The sequence below is a fragment of the Triturus cristatus genome, chromosome 3_2, assembly GCF_964204655.1.
Source record: "Triturus cristatus chromosome 3_2, aTriCri1.1, whole genome shotgun sequence".
Classification (NCBI taxonomy): domain Eukaryota; kingdom Metazoa; phylum Chordata; class Amphibia; order Caudata; family Salamandridae; genus Triturus; species Triturus cristatus.
Window position 1 is genome coordinate 937,407,847 of NC_140584.1, and position 22,962 is coordinate 937,430,808.

Below are 22,962 nucleotides of genomic sequence, written 5' to 3' on the forward strand. Positions count from 1 at the left end.
AATGCAGGAGGTCCGCAGTAGTCTGGAGGTGGGAGACAACTTTATCTCAAATAGTATCCTCCCTTATGAATAACAATGATTAAGGAGAGAGAGAAATCTATACTCCACCACACCTAAAGTTGAGAGGAGGAGAAAGCCTCTTTTTTACATATAACTCTCTTACCAACATGCTTCATCATCTGGTTCACTCTGACTCCTAAAGGTCAGGGTGGGCTCAACCATGTTCCACAGAGCTCTTTGGAGAAGTCTTGATTTTTTTTGAGGGGGGGGGGGTTACATATAATAAAAATCCCTCATTCACCCCAAGGTATCCCTTTATTAGTGGGGTGAGTGGGAATGATTAAAAAGTATGGGAAATGGCAAACAGGATGTTGTGGTCCTATGACCCTAATCTAAAAACGGCTACATGTTTCTGCCCTACTCTATTGGCATGTATAGGTCCTGGTCATTCTTCAGGGCGATACTAGAGAAAAACAATCCCCCAGTGACGCGTCCCTGCAAATTATACAGGTGGATGCGTAATGTGCTCAAGTTCAGCTTCAACATGTAAACAAGGAAAATGTACTTACTGTTTATAGTATTTATCCCAGCTCTAAATAAATTATACTTATCAGGGGCCGTGGGAATAGGCCCTGGAGTCAAACTAGCATCAAGAGTCCCAACCTGCAGCAAACCTGATTGACCTGACCGCTCTCCCTGGCTGAGTGTGGCGACTGCCTGGGACGAGTCAGCCTTCAATAGCCAGTTGTTGAGTTAGGGGAAGACGGGCACCCCTGATCCCCACAGATGAGCTGCAAACACCGCCATCTCCTTGGTGAACACATGACGGGTGCTGGTAAGGCCAAGAGAGCACAGCAAACTGAAAGTGCTTGTGAACCGCAGGTAACTCCTGTGGGCAGGCAGGACGGGAATCTTCAAGTATGTATCCTGCAAGTCCATGCTACCATCCAGTTTCCTGGGTCTAGGGCAAAAAAGGACTTGAGCGAGTATGAGTATTTTGAATGTCTCTTTCTTCAGTAAGAAATTGAGAGTGCGCAGGCCTTGTATAGGATGGAGTCCTCCTTCCTTCTTGGATACCAGAAAGTATCGGGAATAACAACCACAACATACTTCTGGTGTCTGCACGGTCTCTATGGCTTCCTTGGGCAAGAGAGCCTCCATTTCTTGGCACAGTAAGTAGAAAGGGTCTCCTTCACCTTCTACCAAGTGGGTGGCATGGGCAGAGGGGTAATCCCGAAGGGGAGGAAGTAGCCCCTTCTCACAATCTGGAGAACCCATCGATCAGATGTTATAAACCTCCAATGGTGCAGGTGATGGCGTATCCTGCATCTCACTGGTTATCGATGATGGGCAGAGGACAGACTAATGAGGCTTTGAGGCTGCAGCTGCCAAGGGGGTGGTGGACTGGCCCGCCTTTTGGCTGTCTAACCCACTCCGACTGTGGGTAAAACATCCTCGGCCACACAGAGGCTGGAGAGTTGCACGCTGATGTGGCTGCGTGGGTAAGGATATGGCAGGAAAATTCTTCAATGGCCACGAAAGGAGCGAAAGGCAGACTGGGTTTGACGGGGGACCCATGGACAGGTCCAAGGATTTGGCCTTAGCCCTTCTGTCCTTGAAGTGCTCCAGCGCTGAGTCTGCCTTGTTTCTGAAGAGACGAGAGCCATCAAAGGGCATGTCCATAAGTGAAGCTAGGACATCTCCTGAAAAGCCCATTTTTCCCAACCAGACGTGGTGCCGTAAGGTCACCAACAAAGAAACCGCTCTGCCCAACAAGTCGATCGTGTCCAGACCACATTGAACTGTGAACTTAGCTGCATCTCTCCCATCAGTCACGGCTTGGAAGAATAGGACCTGAGCCTCTGAGAGCATGGGCAGCATGAGCGCAACTGAATCCCAAAGGGAATAGAAGTAACGTCCAAAAGGCATGCGGTGTTCACAAATGACAATGCCAGGCTGGCAGAAGAAAACATTTTCTTGCCTAAGATGTCCAGCCTCTAGGATTTCCTATCGGGTGGAGTGGTATACACCAGGATTACCTCAGTAAGTGGAGGCTTGGACCATCAAAGTGTTGGGTGAGGAAAGGGGGGTCCCGTGGGGCAGAGAGATGGGGGCGGGCAATTGTCCTGTTGACAGGAGTCCCTGTGCAGGGCTTGGGCCTGGCCCCAAGCAGGGCATTTCTAAGGGCTCCATTAAATGGGAGAAGTGGTTCTGGGGGGGTAACTCCCAGCTGAAGCACCTCTATCAAGATGTTTGTTTTGACCGCCACAGTGAACAGCTGAAGGTCCAGGACCTCACCTAAACCATTTCACCATTGCAAATGAGGCTCCCTTAACCCATCTCCCCGTTTCACCACAACTGTAAATAAGGATCCCTTCTCCTTAGCAAAGGTAGGAGGAGAGACCAAGCCAGCATCTGGGAAGGTGCCTAGTCTACTGGCATACGCTAAATCCTTACACCAGTCCATATTGGGCTCTATGGGCTTTGTATTTTTCAGGCCACAGAGGCCCCACCCATCTTTCCCAAGTCCTGGCCCATAAAAATAGTGCTCAGACTACGGCATGGAGGGAATGGCTTCAGTTGGCACTGGAGTCAGCGCCAGAGGATGCCCCTCCAGCTCAGTGTCAGAGTCGGGGATGACAGTCAGGACGTTGCCGCCGGAGAGCATCGGTGGCCCCGGGAGCATCGACAACGAGACCATCTGTTGATCAAAAGGGCTTGACTAGCAACGAGAGTGGACCCGCCGGTGGGGCTCCAGTAGAGGCCTCTCCGAGTCTGCAAGGCCCGAAGGTTGTCCAGCAGGGAAGGTCTGCCCATATATGAGGTGCATGGCCTCATAAAACTTTTGAAGTTGGGTGGTGGTTGCTCTGGCTCCCAGAAACTCAGAGAGGTGAGGAGACAGCCCAAGCGCAGGCTCAACCACGGTGCCAGCCCTCGAATGACAATGCTCCCTTATTTTGTCAGCTACCTTCAATAGACGGGGAAGTCAAGGACCTCTTCGACTTCTTGCTTTTCTTCTTCTTGTGGAACTTTCCCAAATGCAGGGACGAGTTCACCTGCGATGAAGATCAATAGCTCCACGACAGATCCCGGGTCTTTTTTCTCAACTAGTATCGAGACCATTGCAGCGTCACACTTCAGGTGGCTAGGAATTTGAGGGATCAGTCCATCAAGGCCTTGGGATGCATAGTGCAACAATCAACACATGACTTGGCGTCGTGGTCACTCTCAGGACAACAGAGACAGACAAGGTGCTGGTCCGCCGCTGGCATTTACCAATGACAGGTGCCGCAGGGCTTGAATCCTCACAGCCACACCAGGAGACAAGTCTCAAAAAACTTCAACAAAAAGTCAAAAAAGGTCAAAAATTGACTGGGGGTAGCTCTCTTCAGGTCTGCACTGAAAGGCACAGAAAAAAAGAAATTACGTCAGCCTGCTAGAGTGGTGCCTATATAGGCATGGCGCACGTCACTTCTGGTGGCCACGTGGAGCCAAACAATGCCACCTACTGGTGCGCAGGGGTACTGCTCATGAAAAATGTCCGGATCCAGTCTGATGTCTGGGGATAATTCTAAGACTAAATTCTCTATCAATTACAGTGTTCAAACACTAATGTTTCACAAAGCTATCATTCCAAGACCAAGTTGCAACTCTGCAAATCTCTTAAACAGAAACAACTTGCAATTCAGTCCAGGAGGTTTCCATTCCTCTTATAGATTTGCTATGGACCATACCTTGAACAAAGTCAATCTGGTTTGCCTGAATGATAGCAGCCTTTACCCATCTGCACAATGTTATTTATACTGTCCTCTTACTTCTCTCTGCTTCACCATATGTCCCAAACAAGGGATCTCATTTCCTGTATTCATGCGACCTGCCATGATAAATCAACAGTGCTATTTTAGGAGACAAAGTATGCAACAGTAGTTCTTCACGATTTGTGGACATTTCAATGTGGGACAAACACTGACTGTTCTATTCTGCTGGGGACAGTGTCTATGTCAAAGAAGTATTTTTCTCCAAATGGGTGACTACCATCCTTCCAAGCTTTAACACAGCTAATTGTTGCCCCAGGATGGAAGCTTCCCAGTGAAGTAGTAGGTACAAAAAGAGGGTTGCAATGTTACACAGAATATGTCTCCATAGCTATCTCATTTGTTCGACAGCTTGTACCTGTACTGCCCACTCTCTTCCCTCCTTTCTCTCCAGTCCATTGTAGTCAGTTTTTGTTTGGTTTCGATCTAAACACTTCTAATGTAACACTGATGTACCTTCTGTGGTTCTGATCACTTTGGGCAGGTCAGGCTGTGCCTTGCAAGGAAGAATCGCCTTGACAAAGACAGTGGCTGAGAGCACACACACTGCGAAGACGTGAACATAAAGTATGTTTTCGCTGTCCATCCTGACACACATGTTGTCAGCCATGGCAAAAGAGGACTGAGCCGAGCAACAAGTACCTGATTGGCTGAAGGACTGTCTAAGTAGAATCCCTAAAGCTTAGTGAAATTATGGGTTGCCTGTCTTAAAGCCATGATGCCAGAGACACTGGCAAGATGCAATTGAACATGATAGGATCCTTGAAAATATTCAAGGCTTCCTTAGTTTTGAGTGGGTAGCTAGGTCCCCAATTGCAACTGTATGATGAAATGGTGTTCACCTTTCACATTCAATAGAAGCTCTGACGTCAGTGTATCTTAACGCATGGGCACGCTGGGCAGGTGCCCGTGGGCCCCACAAGCATAGGGGCCCCATGAAGACCAGAATTTAACGCTAATTTTACATTAAACATTTTTATTCCTGTGAGTGGTTGTGTGGGACGGGCCCAGTGCACTGCTTTGCCCTGTCTGACTTATGCCGCTGCCCACCTGACCAAAGTATGACTTCCTACAGAGCTCTCATCCACCATATGCTAAGGGAGAACAAAGAGAAGATCATTTTATGCTGCCGTCAGGTGTGAAAGAGAAGTGGGCAAGTACATCCATGGTGAAACTCTACACGGTTCTGCATGACGCCCACAGCATTCTTCTTCCCGCCGAGTCTGTTCTGTTTCATGGTGCATGCTGACTGTGGAATCAAGGACATGGTTGAACCCATGGTGTATTTTCCCAAACTCAAAGGTCTTGTTATTTCAGTGAGGCCACACATCTTACACCCCGTTGTGCTGTAAGTGACCATCGCATTCCCACAACAGGTGAGGAACTTGACCATCCAAGTGACCATGGCACCTCCACATCTGACCACAGCCTCACTGCACACAGCTCCAAGCACCCGGACAATATATTTATTATGCATCATTACGGTGTACTAATAACAACAAAATAATAACAACAATAATAGTGGCAATAATAATAATCCCATTTGAAATAATAACAAAAGAATAATGATGATAATTAAAGGAAGAAGAAGGAGGAGGAGAAGGACAAGGAAAAGTTGTTAAAATGATTTCTAAAGTGCAAACTGTTATCCAAGTCCTAAGATGGCCGCCACCACATCTTTGTTGATACTGTGACAGACAATCAGATAGCATCTCCAGAACTGTTGGCTCCACGGATCCTCTGCTGCCTGAAATATACAAATTCTTTGAGTTTTCATTGCTTAAAAACTACTGAAGGGATTTACACCAAACTACAAAAAGCACTCATTCTGGACCAAGATCTACCTTTCTGCCCAATTTGGTGTAAATCTGCTCAGCCCTGTCTATATTTCCTACTGAAATATGGATGGAAAAAAAATGTGTTTTGGGAGCCCCCTCTTATCTCACCACCTGCTTGACGGATCACCCTAAAACTTTCCAGGAAGGAGCTGAGGTGGAAGAATATTTTTTGGGAAAGTTGTTAGTAAAGCATAAAATGCTTTTCCTATGAAAACACGATCCTAACTATAACTACCAAGTAGCTACTGCCTACTCCAACCCCGCTTCTAGGCACTGACACACTGGATGTAAGTATCTGAAATGTATTGAACAGAAAGTTCCTGGCACGTTTCGGTGGTTGAACCACGTTGCTCACATAGCTTGGCGCCATTCAGGGGTTTCTTTTTGTTTTCATGGCAACCATGTCACAGACATGAACGTAAAAGAAATACTATTCAAACTAAAATATTTGTTATTTGCACAACGCTTAGCATCAATTATTGAATCAAACTAGTGTAGTGATTGCCCGTGCTATGGACAATTTTACAAAATTATTAAGGGAGTGTGATCCTTTAAATGAACTATGTACATCCAATCACTCATAATACTCCATCATTGGGTCGTGTCATTTCGTGTCTTACTTCCTAGTTCACTAAGGTGTAAGTGCACTTGGACAAATACAATGCTAGTGCAAATGAAAGAAGTAAGGGGTAGGAAGGTTTAAGAAAGTTAAGAAAGTGTGAGAAGGTTGAGAAGGCTTAGCCTAAGAGGGTTATAGAAGTTTAATTGCCTTTCTTTCTCAGATCATACAAATATATGAGTATTATGTCAATATTGAATATAGATTCGAGATTTCACACTTCCGCAAATTGACCTTAGGTTGAGTGTGTGTATTCAACCCACTACACAGCTATAGTTCTAATAATTATTTGAAATTTATTTTACACTACTTGGTTATATCAACATAGTAGCTACCTGAAATCACATCCTAAATGATTAATATTACCTAAACAACAACAACAAATTCCATTGGATCAGCCATGACTCAAAGTTCGAAGATTAAAGGGGCGCACCTCACAAGGTTGCTTACGAGCGGTAGCATTCATAAGTGTTCAAATAAATCTTTGTCTGAATTTAATCCATGCGGAATCTTACTGTTCAGCATAAGTATGTATCGAGATTCTAGTCTCCTGAGTTGTAACTCCCTATTGCCAACCCTAGGGCTATTGGGGATTGCATCTATCACAAAGTAGGCCAATTCATTAGCATTGCCCTGGTGACACTCATGGATATGCCTGGCCATGTGATAGCTCTTATCGTCCTTGGCTATGGCCCGGAGATGTTGTAGTACTTTCTCATGGACCATATGGATTGTACTCCCAACAAACACTTTCGGACATGTACACTGCAGCACATAGACCGCATACTCACTTTTACAATTAAATACCCATGGATGGTTATGGGTGTTTTCCGTAGGGGTGTTTGAATTGTCTTGATATTGCTATAAAACTATAAAATAAATAAATAAATTGCGTCCATGTTGACAGGCATTGCATCTGGGGCATTTTTGGAAACACCAATACCCTCTCAACCAATCAATTCCCTTCTAATTTTGGGGGTGGATCTGCACTAGTTCATTGTGCATAGACTTGGCTCTCCTAAATGATATTAAAGGAGTTCAGTGTAAATCCTATCCAATAACTGGATCACTTTTAATAAGTTTGCAGTATCTGTACAAAATGCGTCGCAGTCTCTTGTGGTAGGTTGAGTAGCCTATAATTAAGCGTATCTGGCTAGTGTCTCCTGCTTGTGTTGTCTTTGAATGAGTGCTAAATAATAACTCTTTTCTCTTTTTGACTTTCACCTTCTCTTTAGCTGAATCTAAGACTGCCTTGCTGTATCCGCGTGCACAACGTCTCTTGTGTAGATCATTTTGTACCTCGTAGCACTGTTTCATCACTGCTACAGTTACGCTTCATGCGTAGGTTTTCTGTATACGTAATGCTATTCTTAAGTTTAGTCAGGTGGAAACTGCTGGCATGAAGTATAGAATTTCCTGATGTAGGTTTTGTATATGTCTTAGTGTGTATTTTCTTTTCATACACAACCAGATCCAAGAAGTGTACTTCTTCATTACTTGTGGTGTATGTAAACAAGAATTTCAAGTCATTGATGTTAAGTTTCTCTACCAAAGATCTAGCCAACTCTGATGAGCCCTTCCATAAAATGAAAAGATCATCAATATACCTCGTCCATATATACATACCATAAGCAGGCAGTGAAACATTCCAGTCCAAGTTCCAGATAATTAACCATTAAGTAAGTTCATCCATCCACATCCACTACCTGTCCAACCAGCCACTCTCAATCGCTTCCAGGCACTGACGAAAAAACTCCTGGAGACCCAGGAATGGAACCTGCCAATCAAAAGTGCTCTGTCCATCACCAACCAAGAAACCCAGGGCCACATTAGTGACGTCAGAGAGAGTAGAGGGGGGTTCGCGAGGTCTTGAAGACAGCGACAAAAAGTAAAACATACTCCCGTGAACTACTCGATGAAGCCCAGGCCTGTGTATAGCAGGCTCAAGAGTCAATAACGGGCTTTTGAGAGCCTGTTGTTCAGCCACAGGCCTTGCATATAGGCCACCTGATAGGGTGACCAGGCGCCCGGAGTTACCCGGACAGTCCCGGTTTGTAGAGGACTGTCCCATGTCTTCACACTTTTCTTAATTTTAGGCAAATGTCCCCTGTTTTGGGACAAAGGTCATGTCATTCTGCAAAGCAGAATTGAAAGTTATACCTCCATTCACAGGCGCCTCTGAGGACTGGAATGTTAAGTAATGTATTAGTATATGACTGCCTGCTCCCAGCAGAGACAGAGCGGAGGGCAGGGGTAGTTCAGGGTGGATGGGTACTGCCATATAAATAAATGTGCTATACACATTTACAAACAACCATGCATTTTTAAGGGGTGTGTGTGGGGGGGAGAGAGAGACAGAGAGAGAGAGAGAATATACATATGTATGTGAGTGTGTGTGGCTACGTAAAAAATACAGGACAGATCTAGAAGACTAAAGGCTTTAGTCCTACTTGTATGTCTTCTTTTGCTTCTCAAAATCTGGTCCCTCTACCACCTGACTGGCTGTATGGCAAACAGTGCCCTTTTGCAGTGGCCCGCTTTCCTCCACACTGTGCTGAAGAAAGGGCCTTGGCGCTCCGCTGCAGCGCATCCTGCCTGGGACTGCACAGGAAGCACGCACCAACCCTTGCTTCTCCGCATCACTCCCGCCACATATTGCAACAATAAAAACTAAATGACTTTCAGCAGCAGCTTTCAGAGCCCTTCCTTTGCAAGTGGCTCAAGCCTAGAACTCTCGTATATTAAATATTAACTCAACAAATGCTTTATACTTTCAATATATTTTCAATTTAGTTTCGTCAATACTTTATATCAAATGAGCCGTATTATCAGACTCCCCTGCAGACAGATTTCTTGTTTTTTTGTAGAGCCACAAAGGGACGCGCACTCGGAAACAAACTCCAGACGTACAGGATCACCATAAATATAAAAGCACAAATGCCTGTTAGAGCTCAGACCGGCAGAGGGGGCCATCGACAACTCCTTGCAGCCATTAGAGAGGGTTGGGTGCTGGAGTGAGACACATATTGACGCAATGACATCTCACATACTCTGGAGGGCACGAGTTCGATTATTTTTGTGGAAAGCTGCAAATCTAGGGTTCTCGATTCAGGGACACTATCTAGGAGCAAACTGGAGCAAGCCAATAGCTTGGGCCTTTCTATAGTAAAAAGGCATTCTCTATCGACCACACATACAGGCAGTAAAAGGATTTTTGGTTTACCAGGTAAAATGGCATTTTGTTGCTGGAGCGCTCCCTTCCCCACATTTTAAAAATGCATTGTTGGCCCTTTTCCTGCAGTATGGTGCCAACTGGTGGCGGTGGTGTGCTAAAGACGCCTTACCTCACCTGATGTGAGCACCGGTCCTTGAGCGAGGTAGGCTCGTTATATTGAGCACAACACTTGGGACCAGATTCCAATGCGGTTGGGAATTGCCCGTTCTGATTCCTTTCCGACCGACCCATTTGGATGGGCTTGGTCATATGGGAATCTGAATTGGTTTTCAGAATGGCCTCCGATGGGCTCAGAGAGCCCGTCCGCCATTCTGAAAGCCTGCAGTAATCCCTCGTCCAGCTCTTTCCGGCCGGGGTATTATGATGGCAGCTTCCCACTGCCTTTCCGTGCCGGCCTTTCTGACACAGGTAGGCATTGGGAATCTGTCTTTGGGGGAAATGGGTGCAAGGCCGTGGAATGGTGCCCCCCCTTTTGATCCCTGCACCCTGTGGCAGGCACCTCGGGTGCAGGTATGAACTGCACCTCTGCTCTTTGCAATGAGAGCATGCATTCCTCCAGTGTAAAGAATAGGCATACGGCCATACGACCAACAGGGTTTGGTCGCATCCTACTTCCTGGGCTGGAACCAACGCCAGGAGGTCGTTCGGTTGCGTGCCAAACCGATGTTGGACGAACTCCGGTCCGTCTGACATCAGAATCAGGCCCTTAGTGGTACTTACTGCTTAACATCACTGTTCATGCCTGTTTGATCAGGAGAAGGGACACAGGGCTGTGTTGAAACATGCAGTGGAATTTGCTTATAACATGGCATGTGCATGCTCGAGTGCCTTTTAAACTTTGAGTAGCTTCTGCTAAACTTGTCTTAATTCACTGCTCTTCCATTTCCTTCTAATTTCATCGGGTGCACTTATTGAGCAGAAGGCAGTGCCTTTACCATTAAAATGAATCCATTAATAAATAAATATCTCAGATATAACGGTGCACGGCTCCAGCTTATGTTAGCAGCTCCGATTCTGACCCTGTTGTTACCCTTTTGCTCATCCAACAGCATTGCTGCCTGGTGCCTGTCGCCATATGGATTACTGGGACTTTTCTGATGAAACCCTTTTTGGTGTACAGACTGTATCTAGCTGCTCTTTGGCTAAGCTGATTGGTCCTCATTAACATGTGCTTGTTTGCCTCTCACATCCCCTCACCCATCCCACCGCCAGGTGCTGAGTTCCAGTTAACTTTTTTTTATTTTTTTGCAGATTAATATAGCGCAAACTCAACCCGAAGGTATTGGAGCACTTTACATGAGCACTGGTTACATTACACATTCATTTTTTTGGGTAGGCACGGAGAGATGGAGGGGCATATTATCAAGCAAGGCGTTACAATTGTCTCCGCTTTAGCGGCAGACAACTGCCGCTAAAGCAGCGATAATGGGCTTGATAATATGCCGCAGAGAATTCCAATAGAAGCCCATGTTGACACCAGAACATGGGCTTCAATTGGAATTCTCAAGGGCATATTATCAAGCCCATTATCGCTGCTTTAGCGGCAGTTTTCTGCCGCTAAAGCGGTGATAATTTTAACGCTGTTTCTTGATAATATGCCCCTTAATGATTTGCCCAGAATCACAGGATGTTGATGCCACCCCGAGGCTCGAACCTTGGGTCCCTAGCTCCAAAGTCGGCAATCTAGCCGTCAGACCACATCCTCTCCCTCGATAACCTCACCTCAGTGGCTATCACGCACGAGATGGAAGAAACACCTCCCAAACAAAAACACTCTCCGAAACACACACACTGCACAGTGTACCCTCCTTTCCGTTTGAGAAAGCGCTTCAGCACCTCACTTCGGGGCAGTTAGCGCTATACAAATGCTACAATACACACCTGTAATGAGAGTTCTTAAGTGATATTGCTCTATTTAATGAGGGTCAGAGTACACTACAATTCTCTGTTGCACAGACATGTATCCTACTGCTGCCTGTGTGAGTAACATACAGTGCTGTGTGCTTTCCCCTGTGGGATCCAGACGTGCATGTGTTCTGCCTGTGGCAGTAATGTGTGAGGGATGCTCCTTGGTGTCTAGGGAGTCTGGGTAGCATTACTCGATGTGTAGTACAGTGACATGTTCATGTTGTATGGTATTTCTAGAAGTTGTGTAGATGCGGGGTCTGGCCGGGTGTGGGGTATTAGTGTGCAGCAGCAGATGGACGATAATGAAATGAGGAGCAGGGGTGACAGTAGAGCTATGTGTGGGCATCACTACACGGTGCTTCAAGGCAAGGCTGAGGTGAACTAACGGATCCAGCACTGGTCTCTATTCTGGGGCTGCCAGGATTAGACAGGGCATGGCGGTGACGCAGTCACCTGGCTCTGAGTGGGTATCAGTGCTAGAACACCATGGGGGGCTGCTCGAAAGGTCTAAAATGGATTGGTAGAACTACAAAAAAGCCGGAGACAATCCGTCCATGGGGCATATCAGCAACAACCAGCGATAATTATCACTAAGCGCACTTAGCGCTAGGATAATTATCGCCGGCTATCGCCGAATTTTATCGCTGAGATAGCGCTCTATTAGCAACGCTTATCTCAAAAGTGATAAAATTCCAGGCGCAAGCTGCCAATTGTACGATGTTTCTGTAGTCACGAATCATCTGACACAGAGCTTGGCCAAGTGATATCTGCGGCAGCTTCGCTCTTTGAACTGCCTTTTTGATGTTCCCCATTAACCTCTCCACCATTCCATTCGCTTGAGGCCACAGCGGGGTTATCTTCCTGTGGTTTATACCTAGGTAGGCCATGAATGTGCGGAATTCTTCTCCTGAGAATGGAGGACCATTGTCTGTTTTCAACGTTTCTGGTGAGCCCCAGGCTGCAAGTATATCATCTAGTACCAGTAAGGTTGCTGTTGCTGATGTTGATGAGACATGGTGCACTATAGGAAATCGCGAGTACTCACCAATGACCACAAACAGATAGTTGCCTGTGTCCAGCGGCCCAAAGAAATCAGCTGCTAATGTTGTCCACACCGCTCTTGGAAGTTCTGACATGTGTAGTGGTTCATGCTTGGCTGGTGATCCTGTCACTTGACAGAGGTGGCATGTCTGGATGGTGTTTTCCACCATGCGGTCTAGGCCAGGGAACCATACTTTCTCTCTTAACAGTTTCTTTGTTGCTACTATGCCTTGGTGTGACTCATGAGCCAGATTGACCAGTTGACGCCTGAGTGAACTTGGTATCGCAATCCTTGTCCCTCGCATCATTATTCCTGTGTCTGTCTCAGACAGTTCTTCATATATCTTCTTTAGAGCCAGCACTTCTTCCTTGCATACTCCTTCTCCCCAGTTGCAGTTATTGTTGACGTGTCTCCATCTCTGCTTTCTCATTGTCTCCATGGCCATTTGCAGCGTGGCATCTTCCTTAGTCTCCTTTGCTAGCTCCGCTAGTGTTATCGGTGCCGGGGTGTTTTGCTTTAGTATGAAATTGAGGTACTCTTCTGCCATCGATGTCGTCTCTTGTGCCTGCGGCATCGTGTATCTTGACATGTAATCTGCCAGATTGTGTTCTTTCCCTGGCTTGCGCACAATTGTGAAGTCATAGTCCAGCAGCCTTATGCCCCAGCGCTCAATCCAGGGCAGCATTTTGGCTGACGGGCTGCCATAGATCGTTACCAGCGCCTGGTGGTCAGGTATGATGGTGATGGTGAATGACTTCCCGTAGATGAACATGTGATAGTCTTCACACGCCCATACCACTGCTAGGCTTCCCTTTTCCGGTTGCGAGTATGCCTTCTCAATGTCCGTTAAGCTTTTGCTTGCATTCGCAACAATTTTTCTTGGTGAGTCTCTTCCTGGCAGATGCTGCACTAGTATTGCTCCTAGTCCTACTGGGCTGGCATCGACAGTCAGTTCAGTGCATAGTAGGGGGTCAAATTAAGCGAGATGTTCCACAGTCATCACTGCTTGTCTGATTTCCTTGAATGCCTTGTTGCATTCCTGAGACCAGATGAACTTCTGTCCTTGTTTGGTCAGTTCTCTTAGTGGTGTGCTCACCGTGGCGAAGTCCTGTATATATATCGAGCACTGTAGCTGGCAAGTCCTAGAAACGATCTTACTTCTGCAACATCCGTCGGAGGACTTGCGTTCTTCAGTGTTTCTACTTTGCTGGGGTCTGGCCTTATCCCTTGCTTGGAGAAAATGTGTCCGAAAAACACCAATTCCCCTCTCCCCAGTTGCCATTTGTCTCCATTCAGTGTTAGGCCCGCTTGCTCCAGTTGTGTGCACACTTGACGCAAAGCTGTGTCATGTTCTTCATCTATTTTCCCAAATACCAAGATGTCATCACTATAGTTTAGGCTGTTCCATACCGGCCTTATCACCTGCCTTATTGTCTCCTGGAATATCTCCGCTGCCGAGGAGATTCCGAAGCTCAGTCGCTTGTATCTAAACAGACCCAGGTGTGTGGAGAATGTTGTGATGTACCTGGACTGGTGATCTAGTTCTAATTGATGGTACCATTTGCACAGGTCCAGCTTCGAGAATCGGCAGGCCCCAGTGAGACAGCTGATCATGTCGTTTAGGTGTGGCCCCGGGTGACGTTCCCTTGCGATTGCGGTGTTTGGGATCCTCATGTCTACACAGATGCGGATCTTCTTTGGAACTGCCACAATCGGAGATACCCAAGGCGTTGGCCCTTCAGCAGGTTCAATTATGTCTTGTGCCAGTAGGTTGGTTATTTCCTCTTCAACTTGTGGTTATAGGTGGATTGGTACTCGTCTATGATGTTGGGCCACCGGCTTAATTGCTTCATTGATATGTAATGTTATCTGTTTTCCTTTCAGTTTACCGAGACCTTTCAGTATAGCTGGGTATTCTTGTGGGATGTTCTCCGTTTCTGACATGTGGTACGACATATGTTTGTTCACTCTTCTTTGGTAGGACTGGCGCCTGGAATTCTTTTTTTTTTAAATTCCAAGTGACTCGATGTGCTAGCGCCACTCTCTTCTCTTTTCCCATCTCTATCTGCTTGGCATGCGCTGTGGCTCGTGCTTCCGTGCGAGCCATCGTCAATATATTTTCCAGCGTCGTTGGTTCCTTCAGAATGCATGCTCAGAACTCCACTGATTGACAACCTTTGATAATACGCAATCTTATTGCTTCCTCATTGTCAAATTTGTCAAACTCGCAGTATGTGACCAGTTTTCTCAGTCTCATTGCAAAGTCATCTAGGCTCTCTTCTCCTTGCTGGCATGCTGTGTTGAATGTGTACCTCTCAAAATCAATGTTTCGTTGGGGGTCAAATTTCTGTGTGAGACACTGTACCACTCTCTTGTAATCCGCTGTTTAATCAGTGGGGAATGTTAAGAGCAGATCTTCTATTTCATCCCCTGCGAGATTCAGAAGCAGCTGCAGTTGTTTGCTATCCGGGACGTCCGTGGCATTCATGTAGCGCTCAAATTGTCAGATCCATCTCTCCCACCTGATGCCTGCTTGCGGCTCTGATAGGCTAAATGGTAAAGGTCTGCGAAATACTGCTTGCATGCTCTGCTTCTCGTTGTCGCTCATTTTCCCCTTTTTGTTTTTTTTCACTTTCCTGACTCCTTTTTCTTTATTTAATTCTTTCTTTGTCCCCTTGTTTCCTCTGTATTTAGTTGTATTCCCACTGTGTTTCTTATTCATTTTCTGTCTTTCACTCTATTTCTTTGTTTTCTTGTATATTTCAATGGCTGCTTGACTTTAAAATGGCCGCCGCGCCCTCCTCTGCTCCTATTGACTTAGTTGCCTGACTTTAAAATGGCCACCGTAGTCTCGCGAGATTTCTGTCCCTCGAGCTAAGCCTGCCCTCCTAAAATGGCCGTCGCTTGTTCCTTGCTCCTGATTGGTCCAATCTGCCTGGCTTCAAAATGGCCTCCCCACTCTCACGATAGTTCGTTTGAACTTCGCGCGTCTTCGTTTTGTTATTGGGCTGCTGGCACGATTGTGTGCTGGCGCTTGTCTGCACTTTGCTTTACTTTGCGGGCGCTTTATTTTGCGGGCAGCCTCATTACCTTATCGCTTTCCTCAGCGGTTGGGTGTGTTCCCACGTCTCTGCTTTTTCGTTTACTCGGACCAGGGTGGCTCCTGGCTCCGTTTTCTTCTCCTTCGACGCCGCTACTATTCCTCCTCTTTTGGCCAGCGGACCAGGGTGGGCTCCTGGCTCCGTCGCTCAGCCTCTCCAGGGAACAGGACTCCGGTGCACGCGTCAGTCTCCTCAGTTGGTGATGGTCGCTAGATGACGATCCCGCCTTCGTTTGCCAGTTGTCGTGTCTCTGGTTCCCACAAAGTACACACGATGCAGGTAAGGAGTTGCAATATCTTTATTGGTTACTTCGTGTCACGAGCTGCTCACGCACCCATCTCATCCTCTTCCCCATCCCTCTACAATACCCATCCCCACACCCCTGACCGGATGTGGTGTCCGGTTCCCTCGTGTCCCCACTGTCCATTGCAGGGTCCTAGTGCCCTTCCCCAGGTCACTACATCGATAAAATTAACAGCTCTTTTCGTCCGAAAACGGCCGCAAAAGCGGCGATCATTTTTTAGCGCCACCTTGTTAATATGCCCCCATATCTTGTTCTGTATCGATTTAAATAACACCAGATCATTGTGCCATGCCTCACTCTTCTTGTACACTTCCTGGTGGCACTAAAGCATCATTATGTTAAACTGGAGAGCCATCTGGCATTTGGGCACCAATTATGAATATCCCAGTACATTCCACTGTGCGGTAACTCCTCTTACTGCACTTATTGGAACTACGCACTTCGCACAAACCCTCACATTTTTTGCAAGGAGAAAATGCTTGATAAATACTGGGAATTGCGGATTTTGATTCAGAAGGTACAAAAAATGCTTTTTGTGTCACATTTTTAGAGAAAACCTTTTGTCCGGGCCTTTTTATTACAATCGACAAAATCCATAGTCTGCAGCGTTGGATTTTATCGGGTGCAATGAATTCCGCACACTCCCCAGGGCACTAGTACCAGGGGCCTTAGAAGTGAAATAGAAGTGACGTAATCAGTTGCAGCTGGAAGCTGCATTCATGCGCATACTTACTGGAGCAGCACATCTCTAGAATAACGCTAAACATTGGTGCAAGTCCTTTGACGAACACTGTCATCGCTACTCACAGTGGATAAAACGTTTTAAAAGACGCTCAGCGAAGATCCCTTTTTGGGAGCATCTGTGATGTATAGGTGTAAAGTAAGACTAGTGAAATATTCGAGACTTAAATAAAGGGTGTAAAGTTGACGCTTTGCCACAGTAACCTCAGCAATTCCCTTCCTTCTCAGAAGAGGTGAAGTGTGGTCTGCATGCCACCTCTTTTAGCCTCTCCACTGAGAACCCAAGCTAGAATGCCAAACGTAGGGGGTTATTCAATAAGGTTTTGCAGAGGCATTCTCATGTCATAAAGCAGTGTAACAGTAAAAAGTCACAGGAGGTTACCCGTAAACCCAGTTGAGACCTGGGTAACTAGTGTTATAACAAACAACAATGTCTCAATAGGTAATATTCAGAGACAATTATGTAAAACGTGCACAGTAATTAAAGAAAGAAAGAAACAAGGAGACATAAATGATTTAAAGAAAATTGTATAGAGCTGTCTCTATTTACAAAAATGAATATAAATAGAGTATCTGCACTATTTACATCATATGTGGGTGTAACTCATACAATCTTGTGCAATACCGTACTTGTGCAGGAAAGTGAACGGCGCAAGTAACAAGTGATACAAACGAAACAGCGAGAAAAACGAAGTAAAAAGAACTGTACAATTACTTAAATTGTTGCTAAACTTAAAAAAATTATATTGAATACACAGAATCATCACCAAGTTAAAGAACCAAGAACGCCAATGGTTGTGCTGAGAAGTCAACGGCGTTTCGACCTGTGGTTAGTTCAGGTTATCTTCAGGAGCGGGTTACAACCGATTTTGTAAGTGCTGTTAAGAAACAAAGGGGCATATTCTCAAGGACTTATTGCTGAGTTCACGGCACTTTATCGCAGCCAAGTGGTGATAAATTTATCGCCCTATTCACAAGCTGGTGCTAACAGCCCATATCACCAGTTTTCCTGCGATAGCAGCTGCAAAAAACATCGCCACGGATGACACCAGCAAATAACGCTAATGAGATGCAGAGTAGGCGTTCCCGTGAGAAAAAACGCAACAACACCACTTCGCAACATTCTCAATGACCAGCCAGATTGGCGATAAGATCACAAAACATGTGATAAGGTGCGTTAGCACCAGGAATTTAACACCTGCTCTTACCTGGTGTTAAGTCGGACGACAACCTGCAGTATGAAAGGGAGCCCAGCACAGAGCCACACCTGAAGATCAACAGATGCCATGGAGCTACTGATCATGCAGCTCGGACACCCAAGAGGGCAACAACACCCACCGCAACCACCCCCATGCCCGCCACCACCCCAGACCTCGTCCCGCCCCCTCCCAGGACTACCATAGAGGCAGTGCAGACAAAGACAGCGGACCTTAAGAAAACGCACCAGCTTCACAGATGCCAGAGGATGTCATTGCCCACTACAGGCTCCAAAGGACAACTATCCTCCGCATCCTGACCATCATTGCCCACAGGCTGACGGTAGCAAAACAGCGGACAACCAGCATCCCTCCGCAGACAAAGCTGCTGGCTGTGCTGCACCTGCTGGCCTCTGGTAACTTCAAACTAACAACTGCCAGAGTCGGAGGAGTCTCACAGCCAGCCCTATCAAAGTTCCTCACACCTGTCTTGGATGCCATCATCAGCTTGGTACCCCAGCACCTTTACTTCCCACATACTGCGCAGGAACAGCTGGAGACCACGCAAGGCTTCTACACCATAGCTGGCTTCCCGCACGTGTTGGGAGCAATCGACTGCACACATGTCCTAATTGTGCCCCCTGCCGACACTACACACAATTACCGCAACAGAAAGCACACGCATTCCATCAATGTGCAGGCAGTAGTGGACCACCAGGGACTCTTCACCAATGTCGTCGCCAACTACCCAGGCAGTGTGCATGATTCCTTCATCTTCTGACAGTCCATCATCAACCAGCATTTTGAGGCTGGCACCTACGCAAATGCATTGCTCATTGGTAAGTACCAAATGAACACACCACACACCTCAACTCCACAATCATGCAACTCACAAGTCTGTGAATGTACACGTCACAAACTCACATACAACATGCCAAACAACATGCCCACCTACCAGATACAACAGCACAACTTACTGTGCCAACCTGGGCTAGCCATGTTCATAATCCATCAATGGCATGGCACCTCAGCCACACAATAGCATATGTGCGAAGGAGGCAAGTGACCCATGAATGAGAATGTACACAATGCCAAGTGTGGCGTGGATGTGCTGGACAGACTGCAGTATGCAGACCACAGACATGTCCTTGTCGACATATACTGCTGGTGTTTGGAGTGTAGTGAACAGTGGACGCAACCATGTTACCTCAGGCACTGGGGAAGAACGCGGAAATGTAGCTTGTTACGTCCCCCCTGTAAGCGTGAGCGGAGTGGGCTGGTCCGGCGTATGCCATGCCAGCGTAGGGGTGTGAAGAAAAAGCCAGTTGCTCTGGGCGTGGTTCTCTTCTGAAATGGCCAATGTGTCTGCCTGGGCGGAGCCTCTCACCCCGCCATGAGGCCGATGCTGTGAGCGACGGTGCCTGCGATCATGTGCGCCTGCTGCACCCCAGGCCATAGGTTCCCAGACCTGTCTTGGCCGCCCCTGCGCAACCAGGCCACACCACCCACCTTCCGACACCGGCGTGTGTCAAAGAGGGCCCACCACATGCCTTTGCAAGCTCCAAGCCCGAGGCCCTCGACCTTGGCAGACTCCTCAGACCATCCATGCCTCCGCGACACAGGACCCCAGCACTCCTTTCTCGTTGAGTTACTCCACCGGCCTACACTACGGTCAAGTAGGTCATACATTTGGAACTGAGTCTTGATTTATTGATGGCAGAGTCCATATCATTGCAAGGTGAGGAGTAAGAGGAAAAAGCGGTTCAGTCCATAGGAAAAAAAGGATCCTTGCTACGGAGGTGATCGAACACTACCATCAACTGCTCTGGTGCCACTAACTCTGTGCATCAGCATTCCAACGACACGTGTCTGTGGGCCCTTGCTGACCGCTGCCTCCGGCCTACACTGCGGTCCAGTAGGTCACACATTGGGAACTGAGTCTTGATTTAATGATGTTCGAGGTCATATGTTCATGGCAGCATTTATTTCACTGTACTCCCTTCGATCTGGTGCCAGCAACTTGTGCATAGCATTCCAACGACACGTGTCTTTGGGCACCTGCAGACCACTGCCTCGGGCCTACACTACGGTCCAGTAGGTCACACATTTGGAACTGAGTCTTGATTTCATGATGTCCGAGGTCATATGCTCATGGCAGCATTTATTTCACTGTACTTCCTTCGATCTGGTGCCAGCAACTCTGTGCATAGCATACCAACGACACGTGTTTGTGGGCCCCTGCTGACCGATGCCTCCGGCCTACACTGTGGTTAAGTAGGTCACACATTTGGAACTGAGTCTTGATATCATGATGGCCGAGTTCATATGTTAATGGGACGTTTTATATCACTATACTCCCTTCGATGTGTTGCCACCAACTCCGTGCATAGCATTTGAACGACACCTATCTGTGGTCCCTTTCTGACTACTGCCTTCGGCCTACACTGCGGTCGATTAGGTCACACATTTGGAACTGAGCCTTGATTTATTTATGGCAGAGTTTATGTCATTGTACAGGCCTCATCACAGACTGCATCCTCTTTCAGCTCTGGTGCCACTAACTCTGTGCCCCGAAATTCATGGACACTCTCTGGTTGAACTTTGGTGGCACCTGAGTATATGGCCTGGGGGTTGTCTTCATCATCATGTAGCTGATACTAACTTGGTGTTAAGAATGAGTCTGTAGCATTCATGTCCTCCATATTGCCTGTTTCTGCTTGGTTCTGCCCTTTGCATCATGCCCTGGAAGAACACCTTCCACTGTCCCTCGAAACACTCCGCGACATTCTCCTTGGACATCAAAGAGGAACCACTCAGCTCTCGTGGCCCTACCTCAGTGCACCGCAAGTCACTGTCCCGTGGCGGTGTGCCTGTGCCTGTCGCAGTGCATCCCAGGCCACTTACTCTGTGCAGCTCAAGTCATGGACCCTTGCTGTTTGAACTTTGAACTTCTGATTGTCTGATCACTGTTGTAGTTGTTGCCAGCACCAACCACTCCCTGAGGGCTGGCTTACACTCACCCCACACCAATCCAGCACAGGCGTCACTGGACATGTGACCCTAGCAATAAAAGGAGCTGGGCGCACGTGTCCGTAGCCAGTTCCACAAACCATCTGAGTGTGTCCGTGTGGTCATTATGTATGCATGAGGGTCCCGGACCCTACCACATAACATTGGGCTGTGTACAGCGGACGCAACCATGTCACCTCAGGCAGTGGGGTAGACCTGGGACATGTAGCTGTGTCGTACCCCCCTGTGAGCGTAAGCGGAGTGGACTGGCATACGACAGTTCAGCATGGGGGTGTGGTTCATCAACCTGGGGCTCTGGGCGTGGTTACGTTTTGGCCTTGCCAAGACAGTAACTGATGTGTGTGTCTCTGTTACGGTGTCGGCACCACCCGTCCCGCAATGGACAATCTTGCAATGTACCATGCTCCTGGAGTGTGGGCTCGGCCGAAGGGGCAAATGAGAGAGCACAAGCCCGCTCGGGGTCTGGGATCATACATGCCAACTGTTGTGTATGTCGCTGTTAACGCAGCATGAGCCAAAGGTCTACCATCAACTGCATCGTGAGTTCAGCCAGCCATGAACTCTGCATCTGTGTCTGCCCCATCCTTACCATAGGCATACACACATGTGGCCGCCCACCTTCAACGCACAACATCACAGTGTCGTTCTCAGGCTTGTGGACATGCGCAGGCATGACAATGGTGTGCCGTAAGAGTGCAAGTGATGCAACCGCGCTGCGCACAATAGTAAATAGGCTCAGGGGAGGGAGGAGCAGCAGTGAGACTGCGTAATACACATTGATGCTGCTCATTTGCTACAAGCAGTACGTGTCAAACAGGAATCACTAAGTCACACATATCACACACCAATGAACCAGTGAGCCTGCCAACACATCATGCAGAACCAACTATTGACTCATGTCTCTCTGCACTGTCACAGGTGTCCAAGGATATGCACTCTGCCCTTGGATGATGACACCCCTCCGAGCCCTGAACACACAGGCCCAGAGGCAGGACAATGCGGCCCACAAACGCACCAGGGGCATCCTGGGACACACATTTGGCGTGTTGAATTCACATTTCAGGTGCCTGGACATCACAGGTGAAAGGCTCCTGTACAGCCCAGACATCGTGTGCAAGATGATCGTTGCATGTTGTGTGTTGCACAACATATGTGTACGCACCAATGCCCCATGGCTACAAGTGCCAGATACACCGGACGATGATGAGGAAGATGAGGCAGGTGGACCACACCCCACTGCAGCTGCAGCAGGAATAGCCCGTAGGAACATCATCAATGACAATTTCTTCACATGAGCACGTCACATTGTCACAGTCTTTAGCGATCATGGGACAGTACAAAATGACCACAGGCACAGCATGTGCAAATAAATTCATTCCAACACACATTCCCTGAGTGCATGTCACTCCTCTGTACAAGCACATCACTCTGACAAGTGTAAGAGCAACATGTAGTGCTAACAATCTTGAAAATTGAGAAAAGATGTTGGGTGTGTCACCTCTGTACAGAGAGGCTGTTTGGGGAGTCACGTTTTCGACATTCCATGTCTGTGTGTCAAAGATAGTACGACATCCCACTCATCAACGTTTCCCCTGTGTCCCAAATCATACCATATAGGCTGTCATTTGTGACCTACAAATGACAACAAGGCTTCTTTTGGGGTCAAATATGTACCACCATGGTGCAGAGATGCACCCTGTGACTCAAGTCCCACATCATGAGCAACATGGACGTAAGGGCAAATCACTGCCCCTACATTCGTTCATGCTTTCATACTTGATTAATCATAGACATGACACACCTGTGTGTATTAGGATGCATTATTCACGTACAGTGGAGTGTTGAAGCTGTCTTAGTACTGGGCCACTTTACAATGTTGCCCCGTGGAGGGCCAACCAGAGTCCTTGAGAGATTGTCAAGTTACTCGTAAGGAGAAGAGTCCAGTCCACAGGCTGATTGCTGTGTTATTGTCTTGCAAACAATATATGGCGGTCCATGTCGATGTGCAAGGTTAGTGTCGCAGGGCGTATCTCGGGACAGTGGAAGGTGTTATTCCAGGGCATGATACAAAGGGCAGAACCAAGCAGAAAGGAGCCATATGACGGAGATGAATGCTACTGCTTCCTACTTACC